Source organism: Malania oleifera, chromosome 1 (assembly GCF_029873635.1).
Source record: "Malania oleifera isolate guangnan ecotype guangnan chromosome 1, ASM2987363v1, whole genome shotgun sequence".
Taxonomy (NCBI): Eukaryota; Viridiplantae; Streptophyta; class Magnoliopsida; order Santalales; family Ximeniaceae; genus Malania; species Malania oleifera.
This window is the reverse complement of record NC_080417.1, coordinates 76,953,424-76,966,723: the sequence shown is the minus strand read 5'-3', so window position 1 is coordinate 76,966,723 and position 13,300 is coordinate 76,953,424. Positions and strand designations below refer to the sequence as shown.

General features: G+C 35.7%; 1 long non-coding RNA gene across 1 annotated transcript; it reads right to left on the bottom strand.

The window, feature by feature from the left end:
- Positions 1-11,917: 11,917 nt before the first annotated feature.
- On the bottom strand, positions 11,918-12,466 carry LOC131143866 (uncharacterized). The gene is made up of 2 exons (XR_009133677.1): positions 12,293-12,466; positions 11,918-12,164 (listed from the first exon to the last, which is right to left on the bottom strand). It is a non-coding gene; the product is annotated as an uncharacterized LOC131143866 (long non-coding RNA).
- Between the last annotated feature and the right edge of the window lie 834 nt (positions 12,467-13,300).

Below are 13,300 nucleotides of genomic sequence, written 5' to 3'. Positions count from 1 at the left end.
ATGTTGAATATATATATATATATATATATATATATATATATAAATAAATACCTAGTTAATTAAGCAGGTCGTTACAAACCATGTTCCCAAAGTTCGAAAGTTGTTTCTGTTGGGCTTTTGTGGAGCCTAGTTGTGTTTGATTTGAGTGATGACCCGATCCAAGGTAATGATGTGTGGTTTCTTAATGGAAGATTTTTTACTTGGGCTTAGTCCATGGAGCGAAAGGCTTGGGCTGATATTTTTTTAACACCCTCTTCGATTACTTCTTTATCTATAGCTTGCCGAGTTGGATTTGGGGCTTGCTCGGCTTACCCGAGCCGATGTTGTGGCGCTCCTAGCTTTACCAAGCAGAACTTGAGGGGGCATCGGCTAGTCCAAGCCGAGGTTAAGGCAAACACGGCTTTGCCGAGCCGATTTGTCAAGCTGAATTTTCATTGAGTATTTGTGCTGAGTTGTTCTTGCCGAACTATTCTCACTGAGCTGTTTTTGCCGAGCTATCCTTCGTGGGCAACTTCTGCAGAGCTGCTCTTCAAGGCAATTTTTGTCGGGTTATCCTTCGTGGGCAACGTCTACCAAGCTACTCTTCAAGGCACTTCTTGCTGAGCTGTTTTTACCGAACTGCTCTTTGTGGGCGACTTCTGCCGAGCTGCTCTTCAAGGCACTTCTTGCCGAGCTATTTTTGCCGAGTTGCTCTTTGTGGGAAATTTTTGTTGAGTTGCTCTTCAAGGCAATTCTTGCTGAACTGTTTTTACCGAGCTGCTCTTTGTGGGCATCTTCTGCCGAGCTACTTTTCAAGGCACTTCATGCCAAGCTGTTTTTGCCGAACTGCTCTTTATTAACAACTTTTGCTGAGCTATTCTTCAAGACAATTCTTGCCAAGCTGCTCTTCATGGGCAAATTTTGTCAAGCTACTCTTTAAGGAAATTCTTGCCGAACTATTTTTATCGAGCTGCTCTTTGTGGGCAACTTCTATCGAGTCGCAAGACAATTTTTGCCGAACTATTTTTGCCGAGCAGTTCTTTATAAGAAATTTCTGCCAAGCTACTCGTCGTGACATTTTTTGCCGAGTTGTTCGTCATATCATTTCTTGCCGAGCTGCTCTTCATGACATTTTTTTTCAAGTTGCTTTTCATGGACAACTTTTGCCGAGGTGCTCTTCAAGAAAATTCTCACCGAACGATTTTCGTCAAGTAGCTCTTCATGGGCATTTTATGTCGAGCTGCCCTTCAAGGTAAATCTTGCCGAGCTGTTTCTTCCGAGCTACTCGTCGTTGGGTATTTTTTGTTTAGTGAGTCGTGCTCACTTGTTGGTGGTTATATGGCCTCACGAGCTATGCTCGTTAGTTGGGCCTTCTTTGCCTAATGAAGGTTGCTCATTTGTTGGACATTCTTCTGGCCTCATAGGCTTTACTCGTCAGTTGGGCCGATTTTGCTTAATGAGCTATGCTCATTTGTTGGGCAATCTTCTGGCCTCACAAGGTTTGCTCGTCAGTTGGGCCGATTTTGCTTAATGAGCTATGCTCATTTGTTGGGCAATCTTCTGGCCTCACAAGGTTTGCTCGTTAGTTAGGCCGATTTTGCCTAATGAGTTATGCTCATTTATTGGGCAGTCTTCTGGCCTCATGAGCTTTGCTCGTTAGTTGGGCCGATTTCTCCTAATGAGCTATGCTCATTTATTGGATAGTCTTTTGGCCTCACGAGATTTGCTCGTCAATTGGGCCAATCTCGCCTAATATGTTATGCTCATTTGTTGGGCAATCTTCTGGCCTCATGAGGTTTGCTCGTTAGTTGGGCCAATTTCGCCTAATGAGCTATGCTCATTTGTTGGGCAGTCTTCTGGCCTCGCAAGGTTTGCTTGTCAATTGGGCCAATCTTGCCTAATGAGCTATGCTCATTTGTTGGGCAATCTTCTGGCCTCACGAGCTTTGCTCGTCAGTTGGGCCGATTTCGCCTAATGAGCTATGCTTATTTGTTCGACAGTCTTCTAGCCTCATGAGGTTTGTTCATCAGTTGGGCCGATTCTTCTTTGCCTAATGAACTATGCTCATTTTTTGGGCTGAAATCAAATAGCTCGAGAAAGAATGTAGTTATAGGTATGTATGCAAAATTTGATAATTTAATAAAGGCATACAAAATGTTCGAGTACATGACCGATAGAGATGCAATTTTATGGAACAATTTTCTTAGGCATGGTAGATTAGGTTAGAACCCTAAGGCATTGGTATGGGAGACATATAGGGGAGTGTAGGACCGGAACTTACTTGTATGTCCTAACCCCCTACGGCTGCTATGCAACTTGTTACTCTCTTGCCCTTTCCATATTTTAGAGGCCTCCCCCATCTCTTTTGAACTTTTTCTCTTTAGATAAGTTCGCTCTCTTCTTGTGTCCATTACCTCTTCCAAATTAATATACTTCTGCGCTCTTACCGTCAGCTCCCCCATGTCAGCTGGGGGTCTCTTTCTTAGAGAAGACAGGAAGTTTCTTGGTTGAAGGGTCATGGTCAGGGCTGTCAACGCCACTCCAATGTCCAGGTTATGGATCTACACGGTCGTGATGATGAAGTGATGCTTGAACTTTTTTAGTGTCTCCCTTTCTCCCTGAACCATGCTTATTAGATGAGCCAACGTTTTGATGATTCTCTTACTACTGAGGAAATGGCAGGTGACCAGTTGCTCCATCTCCGAGAAAGAACTAATTGATCCAGGCTATAGAGTTCGGTACCAATCTCTAGCACTACCTTTAAGGGTTGCAGCAAATGCCCGACACATGATGGCATCAGGTGCGCCCTGCAATTGCATCAACACCTTAAAGGTGTCCAGATGATTTACCGGGTCAGACAAACCCTCACACCTTTCAAAGGTTGGCATTTTGAATTTGCTGGGAAATGGGACTTCCATCACTTCTTTATTTAATGGTGGCTCTGAGGATCTTAGAGAGGCTTCCCCATAAAAGGTGTTGGTCTAGCCTTCTTTCATCATCTTCTCAATTTGGTCTATCTTTTTAATCCTTTCCTCCAACTCGGTTGATCTTTACTCGTTGACTCCTATGCTATTGGCATCTTCCACCTTTTTAGTGAGGTTAGTTTTTTCCTCACTCTCCTTTAGTTTCTTTACTTTCTTAGGTGGGTTAGGACTAACCTGTTGTTGGTGGGGGACATGCTCTTTCTGAATCCTTTGCTGCAAGAGTTATTTGAATGTCGGAGGTTGAGAGCAAGATGAGTACCTCTCATAAGCAAGTTCCCACAGATGACGCCAACTATTGTGGGATAAAATGGTGATGACCTGCGACGTTGCTCTCCAACTTCCAATGACCTGAAAAGGATGAAAACAAAGTAGGCTTGGAGGACCCGGGGTGTATTCCGAGGGGTCACTCTAATGCCTAAGTCAGGAAATGCTTCCAAGAGGTTGAATGCAACAATAAGATTGGATTAAGAGTTAGTTACCTTGGTTTGTTTGCATCACCCTTCTTTATAGTGGCGAGGTTTGACCCTTGGGGTGATCCTTCATTATGATGTGGGGACGTGGATCACTCCAGAGGTTTAAAGTGCCAGCATGGATCACTCTAGGCGTTTAAGGTGCCAGCGTGGATCTCTCTTTTCATTATTGGATTAGAGCTAATTGCTCTTACCAGAGGATTAGACTTGGGTAGTGATTGTTGGGTTTTGACTTCCTTTTATAAGTTGATATATTTAGGGCATATCAATATATATATATATATATATATATATATATATATGTATATTGAGAGTGATGGTGTGATCTCAAGAGGGGGTTGAATTGGGATTTAAAAAATATTTTGCTAATTTAAACTTCACCAATTCACCACATTAAATCTCATTTAAAAATTAAAGTGTATATGAAAAATAAGAATGACAATAAATAAACATTCATACACATGCAGAAATTAAAGTGCAGAATTTAAATGAGATAGGGAGAGAAAGAGAGACACAAGATTTGTTATTGAGGTTTAGCCAATCCTGCCTACATCCCCGCCAGCCTTGGGCATACCCCCAAGGATTCCACTAACCTGCTCACTTAAACGAGTGGAGCAAAAGCCGATTACACATCTCCTTACGAGGCGGAGTCTTCTCAGCTCAAATTTCAGGGCTGAGCTACAACCTACAACCACACCTTACAGGACGGTGCTCCTAACTCTCCTAAACGGGCTTGAGCTACTCCGGTGCACTTTATAGGATAGTGCAATCCTTTTCTAACCACATGCCGGGAATACAATAGATAAATAAATTTTGTGTATAATAAAAGTGCTTCTATACTAAGCAGATGATGTACAATATGAAGCACTAAAATGCACTCTCATATAATATTAAAATGAAGCTCAGTAGAGTAGTAGTCATCTCAAAATAATTTTCAAGTAAACCAATGAGAGTATGGAATATGCTTTTCTTTATGAAAATGACCTTTTAAAATTTAGTTTAAATAAGGCTTCTAAGTAAAATATAAGAAAGTGAATATTAGCTCAAGTCATTGTCAAGAAGCATCTCAAGCACAATATATATATATATCAATGAATATATAAGCTCAAAGCATTCTTGAACTAACCCATAGATTTTCTCCAATAAAAATATTTCCAAATAAATAAATGGGAGAAGTTAGAGTTTTCATTTCAAATGATTGGCCTTTATAAAAACAAATTCAATAAGGCTTTCTAGCAATATATGTATGAGCTTAAATATATGCTTAAGCTTTCAAGACAATTTCAAAATAAATTTCTCCAAAATATTTTCAAATAAAAAGTATGAGAGAAATTTGATCTTTGAAAAACATGATAATAAAAAGGCTATCAAGTTATATATATAAACTTGAATATAAGCTCAAGCCTTTCTAAATAAAACATCCAAAATATTGTTCTCTAAAAATATTTTCAAGAAGAGTAGGAGAAATTTTATCTCTGAAAAATAACAAGAATAAAAAGTAGAGACCTTCAAACAATATATATAAACTTGAATATATGCTCAAGTCTTTTCAAAATTACTTCAAGAAAAAGAAGCCTTTAATTTAGAAATATACGAGTGGATATATGCTCCAAGATTCCTGCAATAACCCACAATATTTTCTCCCAAAAATAATTTTCAAAGTGAAAAAGTGGAAGAAATATGAAATTGAATGCACAAAGGGGGTATGAAAAATAAGGGAGAAACAACGAATGCGTAGATATGCTCTCAAGATGTTTCTCCTTAATTTTTCAAGTGACTTTGACTTGTATTTATAGGGAAAACTCATTACTAGCTGTTTTATGGCCGTTGGAGTATTAAAATATAATTTAATTTGAAAACTAGCCGTTTTTTGGCCATTGGGGCGCTTTCTGCGCGGATATCCTTCGGTTTTTCAGACATGACTTTTTATATACAACTCCAAATCGAACATTATTAGTATGAAAAGAAAGCTAAGAGAATATCTCACAACTTTTATGTTAAATACTCTTTAAGATAAGGAGTTTTCAATAGATAAAATTGCTCATGAATGAGACAAAAGAAACATGAAAGGGAGTTTTTTTGCTGCTGACACCCTTTAGTATTTTGAACATAACTTTTTCTATACAACTCTAAATTGAATATTCTTGATATCAACAAAAAGTTAAGAGAAAATATCACAACTTTCACGTTTAATACTTTTTAAGATAAGAAGTTATTGATAGAGAAAAGTATTTATCAATGTGACGGAAGAAACAAGAATGAGTTTTTTGTTTTTTGAAAAAAAACTTGTTTTGAAAAAATGTTTTTATGAAAAGTTTAGGCCCTTAAGGTCAGTCTAAGGTCTTGGTTAAGCTTCAATTTAGATCATATAATATGCATACACACATTAAACCTAAATAATTATTACAACTTAGAAAATAATAAATAAAGTCATCATCATGGAGTACGCCATGGAATATGATCATTGATGTGCATTCAAGGCTTCCATTTCCCATCACCTATGCTTAGAAAAATGAACATGTTCATAAACTTAACACACAGATGAGATATTGTTATTTGTCATAATCAAAATAGGGATCAGACTCAAAAAATTAACATATATATATATATATATATATATATATATATATGCATATCTCTATTATTACTTACTAGGTGAAAAGATAGAGGTCTTTTCTGAAATTTCAAAATGATGCAAATCTCTCTTAAAAGTTTTAAAAATACCACATACTTTCGTGAGCTTTGCTTAAAAGACACATGCCTCCCCTAAAAAAAACCTTGTTTTTTTTTTTTTTTTTTTGGTGTAAAATTCAATTGAAGGTTTGTTTCTTTTTCACAAAACTCAAAGGAGGTCATTATCTTTTTGTGACAGTTCAGAGGAGGTTAGTGTTATTTACCATAAAATAATATATAGAATGGAATATGAGACGAGTACATAAATTTTGAAATGTTTTAGTTTTTACCATAAAATAATATATAGAATGGAATATGAGACGAGTACATAAATTTTGAAATGTTTTAGTTTTTATGTTTTTAATTTTATTTATATCATGTAATGTTTATTGATAGGATGTTTTAGTCTTTTTAAATAACAATATACATATTTTTTTATTTTTTGTTTTATATTGTTAATGATATGTGTGTTAAATAATAGGCACAATATTTTTTTTATTAGTTTCATAACCTTCTTTATATTATAGTATCAATGCAAAGTTGATAATACTATATGTGTAACTTATAATGTAACACTCATACAATTATTTTAATATAAAATTGATAATACTTAATATGTTACTCATACAACAACATTGATACTATTTTTTTCTTTTTTAATAGAAAGTGTAATAATTTAATATTTTTAATTTGAATGACACTAGTGTATATATTATTTTCAATGTAACACATTATTATTGTTGGTGCCAAAATTTATTTAGGAGAATTTAAATCAATCACGACTTTGATCACCTGCAAATAAAAAGAGGAAAAATAGTTTGGAGGACATCAAGTATACTCCGAGAAATCACTTTGATGCTAAAGTAGGGAATTTTGAATGATTATATAATTGCAAATGTAAATGAGTGAGTGATAATGAGATGAAATGACTTGCCTTTCTTACAAGGTCATTTTTTATAGACATTCGAGATATTTCGTTATTGATTTTTCTTCTAATGAATCATAAGAATTATATTTTGAATATATTACTAAAGAGTAAATATTAGTGTGCCAACCTCCTTGATTTAATTAACAAAAGTTACCTCATTTTCATTAATCCCTTCATGTATTTTCATTTTTTGGTTTTACATTAATTAATATCAAGTTTAATGTCAGAGTCTCTTTTAGATTATATCAGTTGTCTCCCTACTTTTGAATCTTAAAGTTACCTTTTTGACTATAGAGTACATTGCATTTACTATAAATCATTTTATTATCATGAGATTTAGATTAAGTCATCAATTAGGTTTGGTTAAAATGCTCATGCATATTCCTTTGTGTGTGTGTGTGTGTTTTTTTTTTTTACTTTGCCAAACCACTTGACATTTAAGCTAATCCAAACCACATTCTCAACGAATTGACTTAAGATTGACAAGATTAGGTCAGTTGAAATTTTAGGACTAACCCGACCCATAAACACCGCTAATGTGAACCCAACTAATCTTATTTGGGTTCTAAGCTTGGTTTTGTTTGGTTTGCCACCCAGCACAAAATAACGAACACTGCATTTGGTGAATAGATACCGAACCTTAGATTTTGGATTTGAGTGGGTTTAAATAAATTTTAATATAATTTTATATTACAAATTATATAAATTCAATGCAAATCCAAACCCATACTCTCTCCAAATAGAGGAGAAACATACTTCTAGTTATCTACTATGATATCTAGGGTGTTGCTTATCATTGTCGTAAAAAAAATGAAAATTAAAAATTAAAAATTAAAATTAAGTCATAAATGAAAATTAAAAATTGAAAACTGATAACATGTTTGATTAATATTTATAAAATTAAAATAAATTAAAATTTTAATTAAACAAATATGACTAAAATAATAAATGTACAAAATAATATAAATGGACAAGTTTATAATAAAAAAATTTAATACAATTATTTTGCTTAATTGTTATATTTCAAATTCACTGTACAAGAACAATTTTATTATACATGACTGTTAAAGAATAATAAAATATTTTATAATTAGTTTTATTATTTTAAAGAATTAAAATCTTATACATATTTTTATTTTAATTATATTTTAAAATTATATGGCTATTTTATTCTAATCTCTACATTATAAAAAAGCAAAGAAGAGTTTGGAATAGTTTGGATGTCAGTTATAAGGTATTCTGATTTTTGCCCCTGCTTGGAGGATTCTTCAAAGGTATTTTTGCAAGTATGGTCATGAGGTTACGAGTTTGGAATCACAGGGAGCCTACCAATTTGGCCTATAGGGGTTGGCATTGCAGGCGATCTAGTGTCACAAGTATGTTATTGCTTAAAAGGAGGCACAATTTTGCTACTACCAATGTCGCTTGTACATTCTCCCAATCAAGATTTTTAAAATGTTACTTATAGTGACTAATTACATCAAACACACATACGTGTACATACACAACTCTCACACATGTAAGGGTGTGGTAAAAAGAAAAAAAAATCAATAATAAATTTATTCATAGGCATTTGCATGAACAATAAACCTAATCAAATTTCTTTTTAAAGACATGTTTTGATGATACATACCTATTGCCAACTAAAAAAAATGGGAAAAAAAATGTTCATAGAGTAGAAGTTTTTGTTGTGTTTGCCCGATTTATATTGGCTCAGATAAATCTAACGTTGTAGCACCCCGAACCCAACAAGGTCGACGGTGCTACTTTTTATGAGTATTTTTAGCAAAACTAAGAAATAATAACAGTGGAAGTAAATAAACTTCAATATTATTATACCAAAGTAAAGAATTAAAATATTAAGTTGAATTTGTATGATCTTCTCACTCAACCTGAGAGATCGGGTTGTGCTTGTATTTATAGGAAAGTTTGTGACAAAGGTAAATAATATTCAGTTACACGAAAATTCAAAATACAAAATTCAAACTTTCAAAATGTAAAATCAAATTTCAAAATTCAAACTTTCAAAATACAAAATTCAAAAATGAAACAACATATTGTTTGAGGTGTGAGATTCAGTTGCTGCTGGTTCGCTAAATGTGGACTTATTGTGACTGACTTTGAATTTAAACATCTGTTATTACTCCCCCCCAACCTGAACGGTGCAGAAGTAACGTTCAGCTTGTCCCAAAGAAATTTAAAATGTGCAGAGGCCAGAGGCTTAGTAAGAGCATCAACAATCTGATCGTGGCTTGAGATGAACCAAACATCTAAGAGTTTCAGTTGCACTTTTTCATGCACAAAGTGATAGTCAATCTCCACATGTTTCATTCGGGCATGAAATATAGGATTAGCACAAATGTAAGTGGCACGCACATTATCACACCACAAAGTCGAAGGAGAGGACAAAGAAATGTCAAGTTCACATAGTAGAGACATGACCCTCAAGGATTCAGCAATGGCATTAGCAACTGATTTGTATTTAGCCTCAGTGGACGAATGTGCAACTATAGGCTGCTTCTTAAAAGACTAGGAAATAAGGTTAGAGCCAAAGTCACACAATATGCCCCAGTAGACTTACGATTATCAGCGCAACCCGCCCAATCAGCATCCCAGAAAACAGATAAGCAAGATGAGGAATCCTGACCGAAGAAGATACCATGATCAATGGTGCTTTTGAGGTAGCGAAGAATTCGCTTAACATTCAACCAATGATTAACCGTAGGATGATGCATGTACTGACACACCTTATTGACGACAAACGAGATATCAGGACGGGTTAAAGACAAATATTGTAAGGCCCTAACAGTGCTCCTGTATAATGTGAAGTCAGAGAAGGTCATGCTATCAAGATTCAAGAGTTTAGCTGTGGATGGCATAAGAGAAGAAATAGGCTTAGCTTCAGCCATTTTAGTCCTCTAAAGGATATTGTAGTTGTATCGGCGTTGACATAAAAATAAGCTAGAAGTGGATCGGGTAGCTTCAACACCCAAAAAATAATTGAGAGGACCCAAATCCTTAAAAGCAAATTCCTAATTGAGGGAAGTAATAAAGTTTGCAATGGAGGCCGCATGAGATCCTATAATAATAATATCATCGACATATACTAAAAAAAACGTCTAAACCCCATGATGATTATAAATAAAAAGGGAGGGATCGGATTTTGAGTTAGTAAAACTACAATGTACAAGATAGTCATGAAGCCAAGCATACCAAGCCTGTGGGGCCTGTTTAAAACCATAGAGGGCCTTGTGAAGGCAGTAGACATGATCCGAAAGCCTCGGATGAACATAAGCCGGGGGTTGCACCATATAGACCGCCTCAGATAAGCGCATGTGCAAAAATACATTATTAATATCCAATTTGCAAATTGACCAATTTTTGGAAATTGCATGGGGGAGTACAAGCCATATGGTGCAGGGCTTAACCACAAGACTAAAAGTCTCAAAAAAGCATATGTCCGAAACTTGATGAAAGCCCTTAGATACAAGGCATGCCTTCCTGCGATTAAAAGAACCATCAGAATTAAACTTGCTACAGAGAACCCATTTGTTACCAACAATATTCATCTCATGTCGGCAAGGAACTAAAGACCAAGTCCTGTTTTTCATTAGAGCTGTAAACTTAAGATCTATGACAGCACACCATTCAAGGTATTTGGTGGCCTCAGTGAATCACGTAGGAGCATTTGGAATATCAGAGTGAAGAGCCAAAAGCGCCTTAAGAAGAGGATACTTAACTTTGCCATCTGTGAATGTCTTGGGCTTGAAAATAACATTTTGAGACCTTGTGACCATCGGATGAGCTCGAGACACGAGAGCATGTTGCATGGCCAAACTTGAAGAGGATGTTGTCTGACTGACCTGTGGAGAGGTAGCTAAAGGAGGAGATGAGGTATTGTTATCGGTGGGAAATGATGGTGGAAAATTGGAGGAAGACTTAACCGAAAGAGTGGAAGCATGAGAGTTTGACACATCATTGGTAGGCAAAGCAGGAGAAGACACTTGTTGGATAAGAGATAAATGCAAAGAGACCCGTGAGGGAATTGAAGATGAGGGCTGAACTGAATTGGAGGAAAAAGACCCGTGGTGGAGAAATGATGGTGCACTCTGCCTTCAGATCCCTCATTCTTCTTCTTCCTCTCCTTTCACTCTTTTCCTTTTATTCTTTTTATTTCTCCTCCATTTTTTTTTCTTCTTTGATCTGTTTTTTTTTCCTTCCTTTTTTCCTCTTCCTCCCTTACGGTCTCTCCATATCTATTTCTTTTTCCTATTTTTTATATTTTTTTATTGACTTTCTAATCTAACTTGTCATTTTTTTAAGGTCATTTTCAACCTTTGTAGGCTTGGATCAAGCTTGCAAATCCCAGATAAGCTCATTTCCCATGCTTTTTTTTTTTTTTTTGCTTGAATTAAACATATCATCTTAATCTATATTTTTTAGATCTGATATTTGGGTGAGTTGGCTCACTTGAACTCAATAAGTAAGTTCAGGTTGACCCATAAGTCAAGGTCCATGAAACGGCTTGAATCATTGGATCCGACTCACTAAATCAGATCTAGGGGTGGCAAAACGGGTTCGTGGACTGGGTCTAGGTGGGTCATAAATGGGCCAAGTCATAAACATGTCGGCTCGTAAACGGGTTAATATTAAATGGGCCACAACCATGTAAACCTTGACCCGTCTATTTAATAAACGAGTGGATCACGTGTTACCTGTTTAAAAAAAATATTTGGTAAAATTAGTTTATGAAATTATTTGTAGAATGAGGTTGAAAATCATTTTGACGATTAGAAATTGGTTTCTACATTTAGGAAAGAAATAACAAAGCAACCCAAAACATACTCACTCGCACACTTCAATAGCAGCATGCACAAGTCCAATTGTTAAATCAATTTCTGAAGTTTTATTTCGCTAAACCAATTTCATAGTTACAAAACTGAATGTGTGCGTGTGTGTGTGTGTGCGTGTGTGAGAGAGAGAGAGAGAGAGAGAGAGAGAGAGAATTAATAACTCGAGGGCTACAACAACTCTTTGTCACCACGACAAACCTTCTACATCACCGCAATGACAGCAACCCTTCACAGCAGCAGCCCCTCAAAGCAATGACATCTCCTTCGCGACAGCAGGCTTGGAAATTGATTTAGGTATTAAAACAAATTTGGGTAAAATTTATTTAAAGATGAAAATATATTTGGGAATTTGAAGAAGATGAAGAAGATGGAGAAAAGATAAACCAGAGGAGAAAGGATTAGCACCTGATGGAAGAGGGTGGTCCTGGTAGTTAAGGGAGTAGCCGCGGTCGGCACCGCCGGATGGAGGCTCTGCGTGGAGCATTGGGGCTAGTCGAGTAGTATAGTGGCAGCGCAATGGGACAAAGCGGAGGTGAAGAAACAAATCACGACTATGGTTGTTCCTGACTGCTGTGCAATGAAGTTTTGGATTTATATATAGGGTCGGATTGGAGCCAACTAAATGGGTGACCCGACTCAAACCTGGTTTGACCCATAAATAAATGAGCGGGTGATAACGGCTTGACCCGTTTATAAATGAGTTGGCTTGCACAAACTCGAACCCATTTTAAATGGTTGGGTCAGGGGTTACCCGTCGGGTTTTGACCTGTTTTGCCACCCCTAATCGGATCCAACTTACAATATATTTTTATACTAAAATAAACGCAGAAAAATTAATTAAAATTGAATCTTACCTCTAGTCTTTAAACTTCTCTAACTTTGAGTCATTTTTCTGCAACTTTGAGTTCCGAATTTTGATTCCTGGAACCTCCAAGCCCAACAATTTTTCAAATCAGCTTCTCGAATCTTGATGCCCCTTTAGATTGTATGATGCAACGGTACCTTGTGAATTGCTTGCTTTTTGAATGACTATCTATCTATGAATGACTCTGTCAATATAGGCTCCAATGCACAACTTACAGAATAAGGACCTCCATTATTTGAACACTCTACGAATTTGTCATTATAACTTTTACACTGATTTTCTCACACACCTTTACAATATGAATGTTCTCACTCTATCTTGTTGCTTGTCTTTATAGGACTCAAGGAATAATCTAATTAACCCATCAAATTCAAATCAACAAATCAAAATTAAATCTAATTTTCTAACTTAAATTTGATTAACCAAATTTAAATTTATTCAATCAAAATTAAGTAACTAAATCAATTTTAAATTATGACTTTTATAATTTGAATTTGAATTGTGTGTGCGCGCAGGTGCCATCGTGAAAAACTTCAATTTTCCTTTTT